Raw genomic sequence first — 25,414 nt, 5'->3', positions numbered from 1 at the left:
TACTAGGCAGAGAGAATACAGAGAAGAAGATAGCAGGGATTTGTCCTTAAGGAATCCATAGACAAAAACATATGAAATTAATTAGAGTTTAGCATACAGACCATAAAATAGACTCAATCACTGGGTATAATAATAATAAGGAGGGGAACACAGAGTACAAACCTGATATCTCATTTGGGGTAGAGAGTGACATTGGTTTTAAATCTTCTCAGAGGAGTTATGATTTGCTTTTTAAATATAAGTTAAGAAATAACAAGGCAAAGGAGGAAAGGAGGACTATTCCATCAGATAGCATTAGTAATAGATGGAGTAATGAGAGGAAGTGCTGTGTTCACCTCCCATGATGAAATTCAAATCAGTCAAGCAGAAGAAAAGTATAATTATTAATGGAATGAAAGAGGTCAGTTAAGTCCAGTTGAAACAGAGCACAAGTAAGAAAGTGCCATATATTCCATGGTAAATTCAATACTGGGGAGTCCCTGACCAGTGATAGGGGGATTTTCCATTTCAGAAAATTTTCTCTGCTGTGGAATGATTTCAACAAAGGTATCCTAGAAACAGAAAGATCAGTTTGGGAGGTTATTTTTATCAGCCAGGATAGAAATGATAAGGGCCTGAACTATGGTAATGAGACTGAGAATGTTAATGTGAGAAGTTATTAAGTGAAAAGAATAGAATTTTGTGGAAAAGAATAGAAATGAGGTTGGTGAAGAGGAAGATCTGTACATGGACAATTCCTAGTTGTCTATTTATCTGATTAGCTGGATAATTGATACATTGCCATATATATATATATATATAATATATATATATTATATATATATATATATGTTTTTTTTTTTCCGTACCTGAAGGCAGTAATCAATTCAGCATTAGTCACCGTAGATTTTCAACACTAAGCATGGTGTCTGGCTCATAGTAGATATTCTATAAATACATTTTGAATGAATTATCTTCCTGTTCCCAAAAAAGGAATGTAGAACCAAGAGACCTTTTGGGGAAAAAAATGATGGATCAGGTTTTGGGCATGTTGAATTTGATGTGTTACTAGGTCAACCAGTGGGAAATGTTTGGTAAGTAGTTGGAACTATAGATACATGGATTTATGAATGTTTTAAAGGATATATTAGTCATCCTTTTTTTTATTCACTAGAGCAATGTTATCTAAGTTTCTAAATGTGTGCTAACTTGAATCATTGTAAGCAACATATTCAAATAGTATCATAGGGTTTAGTAGTCTAAGGTAGTTCTTTTAGGCATGAATGAAAAATTAGAAATGACTTGTTTTTTAAAAGCCTAGAATCTTTATTCATCCATTGATGGACATTTAGGTTGTTTTCGTATCTTGGCTGTTGTGAATAATGCTTCAATGACTGTGGAAGTGCGAATATAGCTTCGTGATACTGATTTCATTTCCTTTGGATATATAGTGAGAAATCGGATTGCTGAATCATAGATGGTAGTTGTGTTTTATATTTTTGAAGGAACTTCCATACTGTTTTCCATAGTTGCTGCACTAATTTACATTCACATTAACAGTGTGCAGTATTACTAAAGAAAATGTTATATGTATTATATCTAACAGAATATTATTCAGCCATAAAAAGGAAATTCTGCCATTTTTGACAACATGCATAAACCTGAAAGACATTATACAAAGTGAAATCAGCTAGCCACAGGAAGGCAGTCACTCTATGATCTCACTTATGCAGGTCTTCCTCAACTTATAATGGGATTATATATGATAAACCCATCATAAATTGAAACATCGTAAGTTAAAGATACATTAATAACAATGTACCAAGCCTTACAGCTTAGCCTAGCCTATTTAAAAAAATGCTCATAACACTTACATTTGCCTACAGTTGGGCAAAATCACCTAACAAAAAAGCCTATTTTATAATGAAATGTTGAATATCTTATGTACTTTTTGAATACTGTACTGAAAGGGAAAAACAAAATGGTTGTACAGGTGCACAGTGGTTGTAAGTGTATCAGTTGTTTACACTTTTGATTGTGTGGCTGACTTGGCATTATGAAAGAATATGGTATTGTGTATTGCTAGCTTGGGAAAAGGTAAAAATTCAAATCTTGAAGTACACTTTCTACTGAATGTATATTGCTTTCACACCATCATAACGTTGAAAACTCCTAAGTTGTACCATTATTACTCAGGACCATCCATGCATAGAATCTAAAAAAGTCAAACTCAGAACCAGAGAGTAGGGAGGTGATTACCTGGGGCTGAGGGGTGGGGAAAATGGGGAGATGTTGGTCAAAGGGTCCAAACTTTCAGTTATATGATAAATGAATACTGCATGTTGACTCTAGTTAGTAATAATGTATTCTATTCTTGAAATTTGCTAGGAGTGTAGGTAAGTGTTCTCTCTGTCACACACACACAAGGTAACTATGTAAAGTAATGGAACAGTTAAGTAACTTAACTGTGATAATCATTTCACAGAGTACTTGTATATTAAATCATTACATGGTATACCTTAAATATATACAATTTTTTATTTGACAATTATACCTCAGTAAAGCTGGGGAGAAATAAGTAAATCAAAGCCTGCTTTTAAGAAAATAAAAAAAAAATAGCGTGCAATCATAGAACAAATAAGGCACAAATAAGAGGCAGTTCTGAGTGTGGATAGAGCATGGATGTTTGAATTAGACCCCTAAGCTTTAGTTCTGCCATTAACTAGATTTTCAGTACTTAAAAATTAAAATTTTTTCTACTCCTGTATATTAGATAAACCTCCAGTCCTTCCCCCCTGTTGCAGGCAAAAACCCAGTCCTTTACCTCCCGTGTTTCTCCTGTGTGTCTTCACTACTCGCACAGAGCACTCCCAGTGTGGCTGGCCACCGAATATGTGGGAGATTTTTTCACACCAAGCAAGTCTCTGCTATACCAGCAAAGTGTGCTACAGTTTAACTCAATTCAGACACTGTCTACCTGGAGGTAGTGTCAGGTCCCACAGGTTAAGGGCCGAATCCCACAAGACTGCTCTCACTCTACTTCAGATGCCAATCTTAAGTAGTGGGTCCGCAGGTAACCCACAACTTCTATCTAATCTGGCTGTATATTCAAGAATCCCTCACCCCCTTTCTTGGGTTTGATTAATTTGTTAGGGCAGCTCACAACTCAGAGAACCACTTATTTATGTAAAGCAGTTTATTGAAAGATGTGCTAAAGGATACACATGGACAGCCAGAGGAAGAGACACATAGGGTGAGTTCAGGGAGGGTCCTGAGTGCAGGAGTTGGGGTGCATCACCCTTCCAGTATATGGATGTGTTTGCTAACACAGAAGCTCTTCGAACCCTGTACTTTGGAAATTTTATGGAGGCTTAATGCATCATTAGCTCCATTTCAACCATTTTTCCTTCTCACAAGAATGGGCAGTGGGGCTGAAAATTCCAAGATTCTAACCATGGCCTGATAATTCCTGTGACCAGCCCTCATCCAGCCCACTGAGCAGCACCTCATTAGAACAAAACACACTCCTTTCACCCAGGGAAGTACAATGGTCTCAGGAGCCCCGTGTCAAGAACCAGGGTCAAAGACCAAATACAGAACAAAAGATGGTCCTAGTGCAGTTATCACTCAGGAAGCTTCTGTATTTGATTTTGCTATCAAACTTATGGGGGGAAGCAACACTTTGTTGCAAATGTAATATGCTATAATGTCTGCTAAGGTGACTTGATCTACTGAGAACACAGAATGAAAGTATTTAGATTATCCAGCAGAAACATTGATGTTAGATTATTTTTCTAGCCTCAAACATGTATCCCTTGTGTTTCCTTAATACCTTACCCACACTTTTATAATTTTTTCTTTGTAAATAAGTTTTCCTGGGGTTATTCTAGCATGAAATCTATTTCTTGCAGGGTCCCATTTGATATATCTTGTTATAAAACTTAAAAATTTAAATCTATCTGAAAAATATGGCTCATTTTAAGACTTTATTTAGCTTTAAATCACTATATTCCATCACCATGAGTGGAAATATGTGGGTGCTGTATAAAATTTCCATTTATCAGTCATTTGAATACCAATTCTATGAGAGAGACTTGTGGGATTACAAGTAAGATCTAGCCCTCTCTGGCTCTTCACAAGCTAGATAATTAGAGACAAGGATGATGTAGTAATGGCAATTCACAGACAATTATAATGTTGTACATATATACAAAAGAATATACAAGACCATAGCTGCCACTTCTGTGGTACCTGTAGCTCCCAGCTCTGTGTGCCATTATCCTCTGTATGTTCAAGGAATCTAGTTTTGCTATCTTTTCTATACTTGACCTTTACTCATTATTGGTGTTTATTGACATATAATGATACCCATTGTTATTTATTTATCATATTTCTGTACCATGTCCTTTGTGTATAAAAATCTATAAATTAGAATTCATTCATTACATGTATTTATATTCATACACTATTTCTGATTGTCATATTAATTAGTAAATATGTATTAAAATGTGTAGATTTAGACACATATTGGCAGATGAGTCATTGGAAACAAGTGTTGTGGAAACTCACTAGCACACATCAGCATTCCCCCTCCTCCGTCTACTCGTCTCCCACCCACCTCCAACATCACTGACCTCTCCTCTCGGTGACTCACCCCTCACTTTGGCCTGCTACACAGTCAAAAACACTGGTCATACATACCTTCAGTGATTCAGTGAGAAGTGGTATGTAGTCCAGATTTCTTGACATAGCATCTAGATACTGACTTTTGTGATTGAAACTATCTAATAGTTGACGTAAAACAGATGACACTGTGTTAACAGAAAATTAATAGTGGTAAAGAATTTATTAAAGATTTTGCCGACATATGCTTTCTTAATTTTCAAGAGATGTGCTTGATTTCTATAAGCACACTGAACAAAGAGTTTAATCCCCTTGAATTAGCAAGGCATAAAATATTTTTCCTTAAAGAGGATTCTTATACTTAAACTCTATCAACTATTGACAACTGAATTATGCTTTGATTGTGTAAATAGACTTTACACTGAATCAATTATACGATTTAAACAAATTTAGGTAACTTTGCCTGGAAGAGAACAGTGCTTACATACAGGCTGCTTAATAAATATCTCTTGAAGGAAAGAGATATCAAGGAAAAGGGAGAGAGAAAGGGGAGGAACGGACAGAAGGAGGAAAAATGTCTAACAACTTGGCTTCATCCTTTTTATGCTAACATTTCACATTTTACAGTAGAAATCTGATTTACATTCACTAGATTATTCAATATCTACACTAATCACTAAGAAAATGTCAAAATCAGATATAAAACTCTTAATTGAAAAACATTCATATGGTGCTGTCTTGCCCTTGATTGTCTCAGTATTTCAGAGAAGTGTGCGCTCATAAAAAGGAAGCTTGAGGATAATTGCAACCTTGTTTAGCGCTGGGGGAGGGTGGAGGTGGTGGTGGAAGAAACAAGCCCTATTGCCTTGGCATAATTTGTCCTGGGGTTTTGGAAAACATTTTCCGTGTAATCACTTAAGCTAAATGTAAAGATATATTAAAGCCAAAATTAAAGAGATAATTTGCTGCTTAATAAATGATATGTGTTTGGTAACTACATGAAGGATGCTACCTTTCTTAATTTTGCAGACCATGAGCTTTTCAGTGAGGGGCATATTAACTGCAGAGATAATAATGTTTCTATATGTTAATAATTGTAAATGAAAAACACTTGAGCTATTTTCCAGCCACATGGGAGGAATCATTTACCTCTTTAAAGTCTTATTTTACCATTAACCCCTTCATTGAGTAGAGTGGAGAACCATATGTAAAGTATTAATTCTTTTTACATTCATGCTAATAGCAAGTATTTTAGACCCACTGATGTGAGAGGATTAAAAGCTACAACATTAGGCATGCACCAACATTTCTGAGATTAATCCTTGTTAGAACAACCTAGTGGGATCATGTAACTTGATTTTCTATTTATTGATCAGATGCTTCTTGTTTCTTTTATCTTGTTAGATGAAGCTCCCCAGAAACAATATCATGTTGCATTAATATACTGAATTATAAAAATGCAACACGGGATTAAGTTGCTCTATTTCACCCTTTTTACTTTCCGTACCACATACTATAAATGTAGGGTTTAAGGAGAGACCTGTGGAAATAGGATACACCCCAAATATTTGGCATTATGGCCTAAATAATAGATGTGCCATTCATGATTTATCTAGTCATAAGCTAATGCTTGAGAGTCATATTAACAATAAAGCTGTGAACATATTTACTTCAGCATGTTAGAAGGGGAATTAAGGAGTCACTGAAAAAAGATGCACTCTGAGATTTTGTTATATACTTTGAAAAGAGGAAAGAGATAATAGCTTTGTGTCCTTTAATTTCTCTGTTATTTCCATCCATACCCGTACCCCAACCTTCACCCTGTTCCTTCTTGCCATGAAAATATTTAGAAAATATTTGCTGGCCTTTAATCCTCATGTTCGTTAAAATTTAGTTAGATCTCAGGAGTGATGGTCAAATACTGACTAACCATTATAGTATCAGCACAGACCAATCAGGAGGTGCATCAACTATAAAGGACTGATGGTGAATGACTTGTCTGTTTGGCTAAAAGAGCCTGGCATGGTAGTTGGTTTATCCCTAATTTATCTGGCTGTCTTAAGCCACCTTCGATAATGGCAGTCTTAGTGATTCATTTCCTAAAAGGAGGTTAGAAGAGAATGGGAGATAAGAAATATAGGAAAGGAAAGAGGACACTCTCCCTAAAGCAACCATACCTGCTGATTCTCATGAGTGGTTTTTGAGCTATTAGAGGGGCCCAGGAAAGTCAATTCATTCTCTTATTTTTTGATAAAGCTATGCTATTTTTACTATTAAGAAGTAATTCTAAAACATGCAAACACAAACATATCATACAGAGATAGATACAGATCTTGCATACCTGTAGTTGTGAATATGTAACTGTACATATATAATATGTATTACACACACATACATGCAAGTTTGTCCTCATTAATGCATGAGTTGGCTCTCTCAAAGTCTACATATAAATTGGCATTTACAGTGGTGAATTTTTGGTAATTTTTTTTGTCACTATAATACTTCTAAGATACCTAAAAGAAATGTTTTTAGTTCTGTAAAAGCTTCGCTCATCCAGTCAGAAGGGCTGCTTTATTTTGCTCTGAATTCCAGTCTCTCTCTTCCTTTCCTGCCCCCTTGTCCATTTAAGCAAGGTCTGGACTCTGAATCTCGTGCTATTCCACTGGGCTTTCTATGCCTTTTACTAGAACACACTGCAATTAGATTCACCTTTCTACTTATCACTTGACTAGGCCTGATACTCACCAGTTTCTTTACTATTTAAGATGCTGGCACAATCTTAGCATCTTTTTCATTATACTTCTAAACTTAGTATGGCATTATCTATGGAAATAATGAATGGCTTGGTGATATTACCTTCATAGAACAGCTCATTAAAACTGATTAACTTTGAATGTACATGGAACAGGATTGGACTGGGTTAGCGTACCAGATAGGTTAAAATGTTTTTTATCTTTTCAATTCAACATATGTTTTAGCTATCAGATTAATATTCATTTTAAGAGGCAGAATGAATATACATTTCAATTACTGAAATTCACATAGAGAAAAAGGTTCCATTACTAATTCGCTTCTGTTAGCTGAGGCAGAGTCATTGTTCTTAAAATAAAAATGTCAAAATGATGACTACTTCTGTGTTTTCTTGTTTTCTCTTCAGAGACTTTTCAAACCAATCAAATTTACATGGGCTACATTAAATATTTAAAAATCAAATGATAAAATAAATCACCCTTGCCTGGCAAACAGCATCATACCCTGCTTTATTTGTTTTAGAATATCAGTTAACTACTATGGCCAAATTTGGGTTTTGAACTTTGAACCTGTTACACAATTAATAAACAGAGATAAGGCAGCTCCTATGAAAGGACTATATATACATTATATATATAATGTATATATATATATATATAATATATATGTATATATTTACATTTTCACTGGTCACTGATTTCTATATTGGAGGAAACAGGAAAAATGTACTTTTTGCCAGAAATTCATGTAAAACCTTAAGTTACCTGTTATATTCAATTTTTTTAATCTAATAATATTTTTGACATTATAGTAAAATACAAAAATATTAGTGAATAGCTTCATGAATTTTGACCTGTGTATACATTCATTTAACCATCACCTAGATCAACATATCAAACATTCTCACAAATTTTTCCCTCATCACTTATTTCAGCCATCCCCTAGACTACTCCAACACCTTCCATGGGAGTGACTCATCCGTTCTCTCTGCCTATTTCTATTTTGTTTGTCTGTTCATTTATTTTGTATTTTAGATTCCAGGTGTAAACAAAATCATATGCTATTTGTCTGTCTGACTTATTTCACTTAACATAACACACTCCAGTTCCATCCATGTTGTCACAAATGGCAAGATCTCCTTTGTTTTTATGGTTTAGTAATATTCCATTGCATATATTTTTTCACAGCTTTTTATCTACTCATCTACAGATGGGCACAGGTTGCTTCCATACCTTGGCTATCCTAAATAATGCTGCAATAAACACAGGAGTACATATTTCTTTTCAGATTAGTGATTTTCTTTTCTTTGGACAAATTCCCAGAAGTGGAATTGATAGATTTTATGGTTATTACTATTCTTAGTTTTCTGAGAAACCTTCATACTGCTTTCCGGAGTGGCTGCACCAATTTACAATCCTGCCAGCACTACATGAGGTTCCTTTGTTCCACATTCTCGCCGCCACTTGTTATGTCTTGTGTAATTAATATTAGCCACTGTGACTGGTATGAGGTGACATTTCACTGTGGTTTTATTTGCATTTCCCCAATGATTAGTGATATTAAGCATCTTTTCATGTGTATGTTGGCTATCTATATGTCTTCTTTGGAAGAACATCTATTCAGTTCCTCTGCCTGTAGGCTAGTAATACTTTAATTTTGCTTATAAATGTATGCTCTGAACTGATGACTGAATGATTCCTCTTACTTCTTATTTGACCTAAAACATAACATATATCTATCCATTCATCCATCCATTTGTCTATCCATTTCCTTATCCCTTTATTCAATAAACATTTATTGACCATCCCCTAGATGCAACTGATGTTATGATTGGCACTATATATAATTAATTTCATCTGATCCTCACAGCAGTCTTATAAGACAAGTATTTTATCTTAATTTTGCAAATAAGAAGGCTGATACCCAAAAGTTAAACAACTTGCCAACATTAGATTGTTAACAGTGTTTTGCTCATCTTTGTTTCCCAACACAGTCTTTGCAACACAGGAAGAACTTAATGAGTATTTATGATTGAATGAATGAATGAATGACCTAGGATACATTTTATTACAGCTAACACCTATTTAGTGCCCACTAAGTACCACAAACACTTCTGTGTTTGCCTATATTCTCTTATTTACTTCTTAGAAAACTCCCTAAAAGCTCAATGCTAGTAATAATCTTGTTTTATAGAAGTAGGACCTGTGGTAAGGGTGGTTAATTAGGGTGCTCAATATCATTCAGCTGAAAAATAACAGTCAGGAATTGAACATAGGCTCTGGGGTCCCTGCCCTGCACCACAGTACTGATTTTTGTTTTGTTTTGTCTCACATAGTATCTGATACATCATGAATGCTCAAAAACTGTTCACTACAATGATAATGGTGATGATGTGGAATGGACAATTTTGTCTGATATACTGAGAAGGCTGTTTTACAATAATTCTAAAGTTTTTAAATTATAGTTGCATGGATTGTCTCTGTAAACCCCTAGAGCACCTTCTATTTACCTTTAACAATAAAAGTTTTTATTTTTTTATCTTTATAAAATAATAAGAACACTTTTACATTTGTGTGTAATTACATTATCATATATGTGTATGTGCAAATATGTATCTATAGACATGGGCATAGTTATAGGTAGAGATGCACAACTAATACTTAAACTGATAATGTCTTCTCATTCTCACATCAAAGAAATTTGCATTTTAAGCTCCCAAATAGACCAATGTACCTGTATATATGCTTTGGAAACAACTAATCATGATTATAGCAAATCATGCATTCTTTAATTGCTTAAAAATAAATGTTCCACATGAACAAGTTTGATACAAAATTATAATCTTTATAAGGAAATATGAGATGGAAAAAATAATTCCACCTTAAATCATATAACAATAAAACAAACCTCTGTGGTGTCTATTTCTGTAGTCGAATGATCATACATCCACAAAGAGAGCTTTGTTTTTTAACCCATTGTGTACGCATTTTTCAGTATTCAGTTCTGTCAATGGAGGACCCTGGAAGTGGTGAGGGTAATGAGGAGGAATGATAGTTTAGATACATTCTTTCCTGGAATGCCAGTTGAATTAAATCTTTCATTCCCAGTGCAGACATACAAATCTATAATCTCCTTTCAGGCTGAATCCAGAATCAGGAGTCTGCATTCTTTTATTCTTGGTCAGAAGATTAAAATTGATCACAGGCCACACAAGGGAGTCGGCTTCAGTATCACAGCTCAATGTGGTTAACGAGGACAGCACTAGCCTTCTGTTCTCCTTAACGGTGCACTTACAAGTTACAAATATTATTGATTCTAGGGGGTCATCTGAGGCTGTGGGGAGGTTGTGTGACTTGACAATATTTTGCCATTTTTAAGACATAAGAGCTATGAGCCCTGAAAGCAGAAAAGGACAGGTATGGTTTAAATTTGACAAATGAAGATTTATACTTTTTTGAGCTGGCAAAGTCCTTCATGTAGAAATGATTAATGAAAATTTAATAGTTGATTTAACATAGGTCAAATGACTTGCAGTGAAAGAAGGAAAATAATGCTTTAATTATTACCCTTTCATTGAAATGAATTGATGATAGGTTTGTCATTGTAGATCTGTGCTTTAAACAAATGAACAGTGCTTAGAAGATCCTTTTACAAGACATCATTTACATTTAAGTAGACATGGTTTATCTAAAATCTTTTGAAAATGTAGCGTGGGTGAACAACTCCCTGCTAATCTTTAAAACATGTTTCTTTCTGTCTTGTGAATATAACTCCTGTATTAGCATTCAGAAAATTTAAGGCACCCCAGATAATCATATGCTAAATTTTCAAAGACTAGCTTAAGGTTCCTTCTTTTTTCCCCCTAATAATAAAGATTGCATGCTATCCTAAATATATATTTTTATGCAGTAGTAGAAGAGACCACTACCTTGAGCCTCAGTTTGCTTATCTTTAAATTGTCATAAAGATGTCTAACCAATAGAATTGTTGCTGGGCTCAAACATACAAGAAATATGTATTTTTATTTTTTTATGTTATTTATTTATTTTTATTAAAGTATCATTGATATACAATCTATGCTTAGGTTTCACATGAGAAACCTTGTGATTACTACATTTCCCTTATTATCAAGTCTCTGCCACATAATCCATTACAGTCACTGTCCATCAGCATAGTAAGATGCTATACAGTCACTACTTGTGTTCTCTGTGCTCTACTTCCTTCCCTGTGTCCCCCTATATTATGTGCGTTTATCATAATAACCCTTAATCCCCTTATCTCTTCCTTCCCACCCACCCTCCCCAGTCCCTTTCCCTTTGATAACCATTGGTCCACTCTAGGGTTCTGTAAGTCAGCTGCTGTTTTGTTCCTTCAGTTTTGCTTCATTGTTATGCTCCACAGATGAGTGAAATCATTTGGTATTTCTCTTTCTCAGCTTGGCTTATTTCACTGAGCATAATACCCTCTAGCTCCATCCATATTGTTGCAAATGGTAGGATTTGTTTTCTTCTTATGGCTGAATAATATTCCATTGTGTATATATACCAGATCTTTATCCATTCATCTACTGAAGGACACTTAGGTTGCTTCCATTTCTTGACTATTGTAAATAGTCCTGCGATAAACATAGGTGTGCATATGTCTTTTTGAATCTGTGATCTTGCTCTCTTAGGGTAAATTCCTAGGAGTGGAATAACTGGGTCAAATGGTATTTCCTTTTTTAGTTTCTTGAGGAACCTCCATACTGCTTTCCATAATGGTTGAACTAACTTACATTCCCACCAGCAGTGTAGGAGGGTTCCCCTTTCTCCACATCCTCACCAGCATTTGTCGTTGTTTGTCTTTTGGATGTTGGCCATCCTAACTGGTGTAAGGTGGTATCTCATTGTGCTTTTAATTTGCACTTCCCTAATGATTAGTGATGTGAAACATCTTTTCATGTGCCTGTTGGCCATCTGAATTTCTTTTTTTTTTCTTTTTTTCCTTTGGTATCATTAATGTGCAGTTACAGAGCAGCATTGTGGTTACTAGATTCCCCCCATTATCAAGTCCCTACCACATACCCCATTACAGTCACTGTCTATCAGCGCAGTAAAATGCTGTAGAGTCACTACTTATCTTATCTGTGATATACTGCCTTCCCCGTTCCCCCCACTACATTATGTGTGCTAATCATAATGCCCTTTATTCCCCTTATCACCTGAATTTCTTTACAAGAAATATTTTAAGTAATAAAACAGTCTACAAATGTAAACTCTTAAAATGTATATTATTACTGAGCTTATGTGAAGTCGAGCCTGTATTTAAGACAGTTGGTGTTGAAAAGATCTCTGAAGTGCGTTCTCTGTCTTTGTCTTTATGATACATAGAATACATTGGCAAGAAGCAAGTTAGGTCAAAAGAGTCAGTTGTGGCTGGAATTTAAAACTGATTGGGATAGATTAAATTGCTAATTTTGGCTTTATATGTGCCATGCTCTAAGAACTCAAACAGCTTAACACAAGAATATGACTTTTAATATGAAAATATTTGCAATGATAAGAATTGGCCCTAAAACCATTTATCAGAATAGAAGTCACTTGCTCAGAAACTGAAAAAAAAGGGTAAGAAATCATTGCCTGCTCAGTTCATTAAACCAAAGATTTATTCTTTTGGCATATAAGTCATTATTATTTTACACTGACTTTAAAAAGTATGAGATTTGTATTGATACTGTCAAGATATATATTCTATTTACTATGCTTAGAGTGATTCAAGTGCTTCTGAGTATAATTTAATTTTGAATGTATATACATTGTATAGATCATAGAGAATTTAAGAAATTTAAATAATTTCCAAAAAGCAATCCAGAATATCAGTTGGATCCCCTGGACTCAGCCACCATCCACTGTTACTAGTTTCTCTACTTAGTAGTAGGAAAACAGAAGAGCAGACCATTTACCTGTGTAATGGGCTTCACTTATAATGAAAATTATTTTAATTCTTATTAATTAAATCTCTCATGCTTGTGCAATGCTTCATGATTAAAGGGTCTTTAAAACAGCTCAGGAGAGGGGATGCTAAAACTTCATTTCAAAGAAGAGGGAAAACTAAGTTCCAGGGAGATGGGCTAATTTGCTGCATTTCACACAGCTGGAGGGTGAGGGAACTGACCGCAACCCTACGTGTTGCTGACCTTGGTCCTGTACCTCACCATCTGCCAGTCTGTTTGGTTTTGCTTTCAGAGGTCAGAAAATTTGTTGCAGGATGAACCACACCTGAATGTGCCCTTCTGTAGGATTTCCAAACCCAGTAGAGGTAGAGCAATACCTCCCTAATTCAAACTGCAGTTTTCAGAGAAGACTTTCCAAAGGATGTTCTTGTCAATATTATGTAAACTAACTTATAACCATTTTTTATTATCCACTCACAACTTACTTAATGTGGAGTTGTCATTATTGACTAATTCTTTCTTAAGAAAGTACTCTATTGTGAATATTTCTCCATTACTATTGATACGTTAGAAGATATCTGATATGTTCCTCCTCTGCAAGATTTTTCTTTCCATACTTCGGCTGGTGTCACCATGCAGTGTGGGTATATGCAAGTATGTGGTTTATCCCATTTCCTCTTCTGTTTTCCTTGATTTAATTAAATTAATTTTCATAGTTACAATGCATGTATTTGTATTTTGTAATTTTTTTCTGATTTACATTCTTCCTTAATATTTCCTTTTTTGTATTATTTCTAAAATTAATTGTAGGTCATTGCCCTTGCACTATACTTACAATTCAAGAAGGATGAGCCCTAAAATCAAAAGTACTCTATGAAACACCTGTTTCTTTGTGCTTTACAGTATAAATTTGTATATACTAGATACTTTTTCTTAGGTTTTATGTCCTTTTTTATTCTGTACACAAGAAAGTTTGAACTCATACCTCTCTCCTCCAGGCTTCCAACCTATCACTTTCTCCTGCATCTCCTACCTGACCTTTCTCTTTGGGCTCCTCTTCCTCTTTCCCTCCTTTAAATGCCAGTGTATTATCTAGGACCCTGCCCTCAGCCTTCTTCACTGCTCATTGTATATACTCTGTCTGAGATTAGCTCATTAGTATCAATGGCTTCTGGTGCCATCTCTTTGCTGACACTTTCAAGTCTATTTGTTCAGGTCAAATTTCTCTCATGAGCTTCAGACTTGAATTTCCTCCTGTTTATTAGCTGTAGAAAAACTCTTTTGGATGTCCTACACTCCATTCCCTATGTCCAAATAGAACAACAATATTCCCCTGCTCCACTCTCCTAGACTAGGATCTGCCCCTGCTGCACTATCCTGGACAGCGGTCAAGCACACCAAAACAGAAGGCGGACACTCGGCTTTGACCTTGCCTTTCCCTCTACTCCTTACATCCATTAGGTACCAAATGCTATGAAATTAATTCCTAAATTATGTCTTTATTCTCCTGTGTCCCACTGTCAGTATCTATGGCTCTGGTGCCATCTCTTTGCTTACTATAAGCCCTTTTTTTTCCCCACTAATGTTGCTGTAATAGGAGAAGAGATTGAAAACATACCTCTAGGGAAGCCAGAGGCACAGTTTCAAATGCCATACACAGAATTTCTTGAATTATTAAAATTTCATTCAAAATTTCATTTCTCCCTATTTCCATATTTGTCTTAATATAAGCATGATAACTTAAATTGCTTATGTTTGAGTGAAATTGTTGCCTCAAAAGGGTAAACTGTGTTTGTTTAGCTGAAGCTGTGGACACTTCCTGAAATGCTGTGTTAGTGCAGGTTACCACTAATCCAGGCTGAGAAGTACAAGGTTTTCTTACCTGGATTTATGCGGCATCCCCTTAGACCTGGGCAAGGTGTGGTAAACCAGGGAGAAGCTCTACAGAGCCTGGAGATCTAAGTCCTCTCCATGTCTCATGTCTCCATATCACATGGCATTTGTTTAGCAAACATTTGCTCTTCCCACCTTCCCATAAATTGTCCTCTTCTCCTTTGATGTCTCAGACCCGGTACCCCTTTCTCCTTAGACAATCTGCATCCTTCATTCACCCTGCCTGCAAGTCAAATTCTATAGACTGCTCCTCAGTCATCCTCGTTAATATACAAAACTGATTAGTTCATTTTCCTTTAGTGTCTCCTTAGTAAAATACACACTCCTTGGTGTGACTTACATGGCCATTTGTGGTGTGGTGCCTGCCCAGCTGTCAAACTTTGAAGTTTTCTATTCCCTGTCCCCTTCTATTCTATCTAAACCTCTGATCGTCCCTTAGTCCCAGTCAGAAAGACTTCTTACCCCTTCATGCCTTCGTATATGCTGCTCATTCTTCCCCACTTTCTACCACTGGGAACATTCTTCTTTTCACTCACCTTGAGTATCACTGTCAATGCTATGAATTGAAACTTAGATTTCATCCTGTTTATCAGCTGTAGGACATTCAGCTGGCCGAGGCGAAGTGTGCTTTGTATGTGCTCCTGTGCACTTACCTGTACATCCCTCTGTCACTGCCCTGTCTTGCTTTATTCTAAGTTTCTGATTACATGTCTTCCACCTATACTTGAAGCTATTTATCTATGTATCCCTAGGACCTAATATGTTAGCTAGCACATAGTAGGCACTCAATAAATATTAATATTTTAATTTCCAACTGATCTTAATCAGAATTAAAACATCACAACTGGTGTCTAAGTCTCATCTAAAGTTGACCATTGAAGACTTTTTGTTTGGCTTTTTTGTAGAACTGAAACATCAGAACTAAATATGTAATGGATATACGTTGGATCTGCCAAGTTTTGTATAGTTAACTACCAATATTTAAGGAAATATCAATTGGCATTACATTTTAAAAATTATCTGTAGGTTTTATTGTTGTTATGGTTGTTATAGTATTTTACATTAAAGTTGTGTTAGATATCAAGGAAGGTACAAATATAAAATAATAAGATTTTAGAAGTATAAAATACATAAAAGCCAACTTACTTATTAGCATTTGCCATATGCCAGTCACTGTGCTTAGCAATTATCATATTATTGAGATCTTATCTCAACTAATCTCCCTGCAAGGCAAGTTTTATGTATAAGGAAACTGAGACTTAAAATTTAAATAACTATGATTATGCAAGGTTACATAGCTAACATACATAGCAGAGCAGTGATTATGGCATAGTGATCTCTGATGTCAAAACTGGTACTTTCTCTTATACCAGGCCTAATATACTGACAAATTCTTATATAAATTGGTATTCATTCATGGTATGGTGATTGTCAGGGGTGGATAATTACATCATATTGTGGCATTTACGAACACACTTTGGGTACTTAGAATGGCATTTTGATAAATGGTACAGTATAATTTATTTCATCTTGGTGAATGTGATTCTTTTACCATTTTTGAATCACAGGCTCCTTAAAGAATGTCATGAAGGGTACTGGTCCTCTGCATACATCTACAATAAAATGCATACTGAAGGGTTTAGAATGAGCTGTCCCAAGATGCTGCACTTTGACATGTGGATTACTTTGAGCTGAACTCAATCATTGCCTAAAAGATTCAGGAAGAACCTTTACTTCCCATTAACTGCCTCAAAGAATTTAGATAAAGGGCCTGCTCCTAGAAGAGGATTATACCAGATAATCACTACAAAGAACCTGGGCAAGGTGTGGTAAACCAGGGAGAAGCTCTTCAGAGCCTGGAGATCTAAGTCCTCTCCATGTCTCATGTCTCCATATCACATGGCATTTGTTTAGCAAACATTTGCTCTTCCCACCTTCCCATAAATTGTCCTCTTCTTTGATGTCTCAGACCCGGTACCCCTTTCTTCTCAGTTTGGGATGGCATATAAACCTCCATTGTCTAACTGCCTGAGGGTTTCATATTCTTATGGAGTTCCCATATGTACATAATTAAGTTTGTTTTTCTCCCGCAAATCTGTGTTTTTGTTGATTGAACTAACAGACTAGCCAAAAGAACCTAGAAGGGAGAGGGGAAATTCTTCCTCCACTGCAGTACATATACAAAGATAAAGTTATCTGATAGTTTTAGTATCCTAAGAAACTCAAGCAAAGTTCAGATCTTCTTTTTCTAGGTAATCTACCTATGTTATGAGTGAACAAACTGGGGTTTAAGGTCAACCACATGTTTCTGAAATTGGCGATGTCTATCCATCAGAAATGTCTTTGGAAAGCAGTTATTTTATGGGATTTTCTGAATTCCTGGAAAATTATTCTAATTTCAAGACTTACATAGCAACATGTAATACTAAACACATCACAAGTATATTTAAGCATGAAAATAACTTAATCTTTTTCTTATACACATTTCTTGAAAAAAAATATCGAGATGAGTATTTTCTTGTAAAATTTGTGAAATTGCCATAGTGAATTAGAGTAAAATAAGTAAATTTGCACAGAAATGTATCTTTTATGAATGAAAGGGAAATGCATAATTAAAGTGACACTGAGTTGTGAATATCACTGCAAGATAAAAGAATTATATGGCAGCAAACCCAATTATCTATGATTGAGAATTGTAATTTCTATTGTTAAAACAATATAGAGCTGTATTATGCTTACTTATCCACATAACAGTTCTATAAAGAAATACATTTTTGTAACTCTTCTCATTTTAAAGATGAAGAAGCTGAGGTTTAAAGTTTAATGACTTGGGCATAAACTTATAGCAAACAGCTAATAATTAGCAGGAGTCCATTAGCTATCCTGTGATTCTAAACCAAGCCGCTCTTCATTGTTTCATAGACTGGTCTGGGGAGAATCACAGAGGTGCAGAACACAAGTTCCTGTGGCGGAGAGTCACCACGAACATTTGGTGTGGGGTTTTATTGTAAAGCCTACCACTTGCTTCCTCAGGCTAACATTGTTTTACTTTGCAGAGCTCTGAAGGCCAGAGCATACTTCGGTAATTCAGAATGATTTTTAGCTTTCATTTCAGTTTTAATCCGTGACCCTAACTCTTGCATTATGTTCCACCTCATTTTATTCCAGACCCACAGCAAAGGTTAGTTTGGCTTTAAAGGGAATAGTTGAACTCCATTGTCTAAATGCATATTATTTTTTTTGAATTATTTCATAAAGTTTTAATACACAGAATGCTTTAGTCCAATCGCTGTAAAATTCACTAGAACAATTACAAATAAAAAGGTTACCAATGCCTGTATTTAAAAATTTATTTGAATGAAAAGCATAGATGTACAATTAAAAAAAAATCTTTGAGAAAGTAACTAATACAATGAATGTGTGGTACCTTTACTGGTGATTAACACATTAGTAATACTTTTGAGATTACATTTTTAAAGGGGTCTTCTCCTTTCTACAGAATGTGTATTTATGGTGGCAGCTTTAATGCTGTTTCCTGCTGTGCCGTTCAATAGAGTATGTTTTTAGGTGGTTGGTTGAGGGTTTTTTTCGTTATGTATGTTGATGGAGATAAGTGTTTTAATTACTTTTTTAATGTCTGTGCTTTTGTATTTTTCTCCTCTCTTCCCTTTTATTTCCTGCTGTTGAGATTACTGCCTCATCTCCACAGCAGGTGGCAGTTGCAAATTTGTTTTCTTTGTAAGCCTGGTAGATTTATTTTGTAATATAACTGTTCCTTTTTAGTATTTTATTATTAATGATTTCTTTACTTTGGAATATAGTATACTTACATAGTCCTAAATAGTAATTTCCTAACATCATCTAAGAATTCCAATCATTAAGAAAAAAATCTTTGCCTGAGGCATATTGTTTGAGTTTTTTTGCTTACCCTTACTTCCTGATGTGAGGATTAAATTTTAAGGAAATTATTTTATAGCAAAAGCCAAATGAAAATGAGAAACAGAGAAAAGAGAAAGGAGAGAAATGGGGAGTAGAGAAAAGGCCCAAGAGGTAAAGCATGCTTTCATAATAATACCAAAAATCAAAGGGATAGGTAGCATTTTATGTCAGAAATTGGAAATTACATCAATATATTATTTTTCTAGAGGAGGGATTTTAATGAGATCTTATGTTTATATTAAAATTAAATTTTAATTATTAAAATTGCTTCTGCTAATTATAAGAAAATTAGAATATTACAAAGGTAGAAAAATACTTCATCTTTTTCAATCCAATATTTTGTTGTTTTAGTGGTTTCATATCTTCCTTTATACAAAAAGAACAATAGATAAGATGGATCCTGAGTGTTGAAATCATTTGTCAGGGAAGTAAAATATATTCAAGGATATTTTGTGTATCTTTGAATTCTTGGACATTATTTTAGTAATTAAAGTGAAGTGTCTCTATATATATCCTGTTTAAATTATAAAGGGAATAAAATATATGAGACCAAATATGCATAGTGAACCATATTCTCATTTTGTTATATCAAATTTCTGGATTATTTATTATTTATTATGGATTAAAAAAATCTCTAGAAGATTTTTTACTACCTAGAATTAGTTGATTTCATATATGTTGCACTTGTGAATACATTGTTTGCGTAAGATGTTTATATTGTTTCTCACCTGTACATACTCTAATTTGGAGCCTGGCATTAAGTTCTAATATTAAGTTGTATGAACTGATCTCATTGGGGTGATAGAATTTGTGCACATTTTCTACATGATGACATAACAGCAAACTGAAATGCCTTTGTAACTTAAGTTTGTAGGAATTACCATTTTTGATGCTTTGAAAATTTTACTCTTTTGTAAGTTAAATACAAACGAAGACAGTTCAGAATCTGTCAGATTTTCAAAATTGTATGAGTGCTCAGTACTCCTCTTGCTTCTGGACTTAATTATTATATGTTTCTGTACAGAAAAATGTAATGGGAAAAAGATACAATTTGACATGGTGTCCCCATAACATTTTTTAGAAGTGTTCATCTTGTTATACTCTCACCAGTTGTGTGATACACACAATTCATGTGTATGGTCACATTGATAAAGAAACTAGATCTCAGTTATACGAAACAAATGTTTAATGGTTAATTGAAAAATCAATGAAATTAGTACTATTGTGATGCATGGTGATCTGATTTCATATGTGTTTTATTGAATCACTCCTTTCTGAATTCAGTCTGAGCAGTCAGAACTGAATGTATTTACAGTGGGGCATCAGGGAAAAGACAGGGAGTTGTATTGAAAAAAGAATCACAATAGGGCATCATTGATCTGTTCTCTTTCTAATCAATATATAGATCCTGGAATGATAACCCATATGGCACTATTGTCCCTTGGAAATAAGATATATGTCCTTGGAGTCATGTAAGTGATCTTTAAGTGACAGATGAAAAACTTCATAATCCATGATGAAATTGTGGAGTGCTTAGGTCCTTGAAAGGAATATTTTGCTTCCATATTGTAATCCCGACTGTTCGGGATAGCTATAGGGATAGTTTACCTTTTCTAGTAAGTACATCACATATATCTATAGGTACATATATTTATGATTTTATTCCTACATTTACATATCTTATATGTGGCCATTTTAAAGACTTCTTCTGCTTAAATTGCAATATATTATGTTTTTGGTTTTTATATTTTACCCAATACAGTAAGGACTTATATTTGAATTTTGCTTTAGACTTACGAGAGTACATTTATATGCACTTTTCTACCTCATTTTCAGAACAACCCTGTACGTCAAAAGTGTTACCTTCATTCTAAAGTCAAGGAATTTGAGAGCCTTAATATTCAGTAGTTTTACCCAAGTACAGCTAGAATGGGGGAATATTGAGACTGCAACCCAATTCTCCAGACTCCTAGGTCAGTGCTCTGTGAGGCACAATGTTACTCTAACATTCCAATTTGAATGATGCATTAACCAGTAGAGGGCCTTATTCTTGCTACTTTTCTGGTCTGGAAGCTCATGTGGTTTGAGTTCATTATAGTCTGTAGAATTAATGAGGTTAGAATACCCTTGTCTGGCCATAGCCTTTCATTATGGCCACAGATGCTAAGGTCATGTACTCTGATACCAATCCGTACAACACTGACCACTTAATGTTTAATAATATTAATTGTGTATATCACAGGTTGGATGAAATCAAATTTATGTTTATCCAAATATATCATTTCGTTATATCAAACAAAGGTTCTTAGGGAGAGAATGTAAATAAAAGCAAACATTTCACACTTTTGCAAAGAGCTTTACATTTATTGTTTTCATTTTGTTCTCCTAACAATTCTAAGATGACACTGCTACTGCTCAAAAAGAATAAATTGGCTTGCCCAAGGTTATAATAGCTGGTAGGTGCTAGAACTAGAACTTTAACACAGAAAGTCTGACTTCAGAAGTTTTACTTTTATTCAATATATTCTGTTTGCAAATAATGATAGAAATAAGTGAGATAGCATTAAAAAGATTTAACAAACAAAAATAACTAAAAACAGTGTTTACATGGGGACATGTCTTTTACAAAGACACAGGTGGATAGCTGTTGTGAATTGCCTGGTGTCCCTTAGTGATGAGAGTGTTTAATGAATCCACATTTAATCTGCACATTTTAATGTTCTTCCTCACTCAGCATCATTCCCCAACCCATGCTTAGGAGATGAGGACTGAGATCACATAGCATGCTTTCTTCTTTGAGAAAAAGGTGAGACCTCAGATATAAAAGTACTTGGACAAGTGAAAAACTTAGGACATTTGCCTTCAGGTACATTTTGCTGTTCTTAATAAACCTGAGAGTAGTGACATAATCAGGGGGATGTTATCTGTCTGCTCAAATCTTCCTATTGAAAAAGCACTTAAGTGAAATAACAAGAATTGATGTACCTGTGGAGAGAGTTGTTTACTAGAACATTGCCCATTTCTGTAAGCCACAGTTTTTTTTGCCAGGAACCTAAGGAAGTCTCTTGGTGTTCTGTGCTGTCTTCTCTACTTCTGTGGGATTTTTCGAGGCTGTCTTCAATGGCAGGTCTATCTGATCACCATCTTCCCCACACTGACTTAGCTATCATTCAAGAGGATGCCTTCAAGAATGAGAGGCATCACACAAACACTTGCTCAATTAAATTACCACCGGATAAGTGACCCAGTGAAGTATCACAGGCAGACATTATAAAATCTGAGGAATTCTAATACACGTCCTACTATAGCTAGGAAGACTCAGCCTTCATATCTTATGTTTCCTCTATTACCTACTAGATGATAACATGAAACAGAATATTTAATATCCTATTAATGTTAATTGAAGTTGTGCAGAACTTAATATGAGCACAAAGAATTTACTGTCTACACTGATGTTATTTATTCGGTAGTTGTTCCAGAGGGAGGTGCTTTGGAAACAAAGCAGAGATTCATATTTCAAAGAAGATCAAATATTGAAAAATAACCAGCAGATACCCAAGGGGAATACACTTATGAAGGAAAACATTTCAGAGAGGAATTGTACTACAGAAAATAATCACAAAACAAAGATGCAGCCTAGCGAAGCAGCCAGTCTTTTTTCTACCACTAGATTGGAACCTGGCCACAGACAAACCTATGTTGTATGCATATCTGTAGTCTCACAGTGAAACTGAACACAAATATGTGAATGATTAATTTAGATATCACTTGTTATGTAGCATCATATTAAAACAGGGCTTAATTATAACCTTCTATGTGAAAAAGTTGGCATTTTGAAACTGAAGCATAGTCTTTATAGCCAGACTGTCCAGGTTAAAAAGCAGCACTGCTACTTAACTTGTTCTGTGATCTACAGCAGAGTTACTTATGTGCCTCCATTTCCCCATATCCAAAAGGAAGAAAATAGTATTAGCTGTCTTAGAGCTATTTTGAGAATTAATGAATTGATATATAAACATCACCTAAATGCCAGGCATTTAGAACAGTAACTGTTATATCAGTAATCAATGCATGTTAAATTAGATATTCTGTAAGCAGAATTTCTTTTCAGAGATCTTGAAAATTACCATGTCAGTGGTACACAAAGGAGGTGTTTTTTTGTATAATAAATGCATGCTGAAACACCAAAACTTCAGTAACTGTTCAAGGGAAATAAAGAAACTATCTGGCCTTTGTGAAAAAAAACACGATACATCTATGAAGCTGAGCTGTTTTGTTTGTCAAATCTTTGTCAATTCCTTTTTATTCATAACCCTCCTTCTTCCCACTGAAAAGTGAATTAAAAAGTCATTTCAGTGTCATTTTGAAATCATCCTGGTATAGACACATGCCTTATTTATTAATATGCCACCTACTCTCAGAGAATCTTCCTTTGAGAGATGGGTATTTGCAAGTTTCATTATCTTTCATATTTCACTTAAGGTTGCTTCATTTTTCTTTCTTTGTAGCACTTTGTTTAAATTTGCTAAGGTTTAATACTCTACTTTGATTTAAGTTCTATTCTTTTCTTGCCATAAGATGTGAAATTTGAAAGAATTGATAAAGTACAGAATAAATAAACCTATCTTAATATTAATAGCTCATCTGTACTGAGCATTCACCACATGCCAATTCTCAAGGCTTCATATGTATACACACATATATGTATACATAAACATGTATGTGTGTGTGTGTATTTCTTTAAATCTAACATCTAGGAGGGAAGTGTAATTATTATCCCAATTAGAAATACAGTAGTAGAAGATCAGAGAGATTAAGGAACTGCTGGTTCTCTAGAAAAACAGAATCATTAGGAGATATAAATACATATATGGTTTGTCTCTAGAAATCGGCTTATGTAATTGTGGGAGCTGACAAATCTGAAATCTGTAGGCCAGGCCAGCAGGCAGAATTTTGTGTTCCTCAGGAAAACTGTTTTGTTCTGAAGGCCTTTCAAGTGATTGGATGACATTACCCACATTATCAAGGTAATCTCCTTTAACTAAACTCAACTGGTTGGAGCTCCATCTCCAAAATAACCACATCTTCAAAATGCCTTCACAACAATACCTAGGTTAGTGTTTGGTCAGATAATCTGGTACTGTAGCCTAGCTGTGTACATGTAAAACTGACCATCACAGGAACTTACCAACACTATTACAGAGCTGGTGAATGGGAGAGGGAGAACTCTTACCAATGTCTGTCTAATGACAAACCCTGCTCCTTATCACCCTACAGTGTCATGGTTAGTAGAGGCCTGGGTACTTCTGTCAGCTGGGCCAGACTGTTAGGAGGTCTGTGAGGAGAGCTTCTGACACACTGTCCTAGGGCTTGAGATCACCTGTTGCCCAGGTAAGGGAGAAGGACTCCATACATCTAGGGACTCTAAAAACGTGCTTGACTGGAAGGTGGCTCAGTATACCGCAGGGGTAACATAGTGATCCTGTCAGTCACTGGCTTGTTTTTCCTTTCCTTAAGCCAGTTTCCACAGGTCCGAGCTTCTATGGTGCCCTGTTGAACATTTGCAAGGAGAATGTGACCCAGTAAATGTTAAATTTGTCATAGTGATAAATGCAGAGTGGGGGGGAAAGCACAGGAAACTCAGTTGTCTTTGTTAGTGTTCTGATCCAAGTAAAAAGTGAAATTTAAATTTTGCCAAGGTTTCTTTCTTATCAAATAATCCTGGCAGGAGAGGAAAAGTCATCTCTGTGGGTCCAGTGGTGTGTTTAATAAGAATGCCTTGCATTTCTTTAGATAAATTATTTTAGCAGTGGAGCTATAGAACATAATCACAGATACAAAGCTCTCTTTCTTCTTTAACCATGGCAAGTAGCTTAAAAAACTGAGGTGAGAAGTTAGTAAAGGAAGGATCGTAGGCCTTATTGGCAGTTACTGTGGAACTCTTATCCTCCTGCAACTTAACATTCTCTGTGCCTTGTTTTTGAGCTGCCTTAAAAGTTTCTGTTTATCATACCACCTTAAAATTGTACAGCACTTCATGTTGTTTTTCTTGTTTGACTGCAATTTTTTAACAGGAAGATGAAGTGCTATAGAATGTTTCTATCTCTATAATAAAGTCGTATGAGAGGGAAGACAGGTCCTTATTTAAATCTTGATATGTAGCATATGTATATGTTCGTTTGACTAATCAAGTGTAGCTTAAACTACAATCATCTTTTAAGAGCTCTCCTGAAAAACTGTTTTGTCATTAGAGTCTTCAAATACATATTCAGCTATTTTTATGTGACTGTAACCACT

At 35.1% G+C, this 25,414-nt stretch overlaps 1 protein-coding gene across 5 annotated transcripts in view; it reads left to right on the top strand.

Moving 5' to 3' along the window:
• Window positions 1-25,414, top strand: part of DPYD (dihydropyrimidine dehydrogenase) — an 870,115-nt gene that overhangs the window by 318,502 nt on the left and 526,199 nt on the right. The window contains exon 9 of one of the 5 annotated variants that reach the window (XR_012130243.1): window positions 20,523-20,589. The exons of the other annotated variants lie outside the window; for them this stretch is intronic. The gene's annotated coding sequence lies outside the window, so the exon portion shown is untranslated. The remainder of the gene's footprint in view (window positions 1-20,522; window positions 20,590-25,414) is intronic. 5 annotated transcript variants of the gene reach the window in all.

The sequence above is a fragment of the Manis javanica genome, chromosome 4 (genome assembly GCF_040802235.1).
Source record: "Manis javanica isolate MJ-LG chromosome 4, MJ_LKY, whole genome shotgun sequence".
In the NCBI taxonomy this organism is placed as follows: Eukaryota; Metazoa; Chordata; class Mammalia; order Pholidota; family Manidae; genus Manis; species Manis javanica.
Note: the sequence above shows the minus strand (reverse complement) of the source record. Positions and strands in the feature narration are given on the sequence as shown.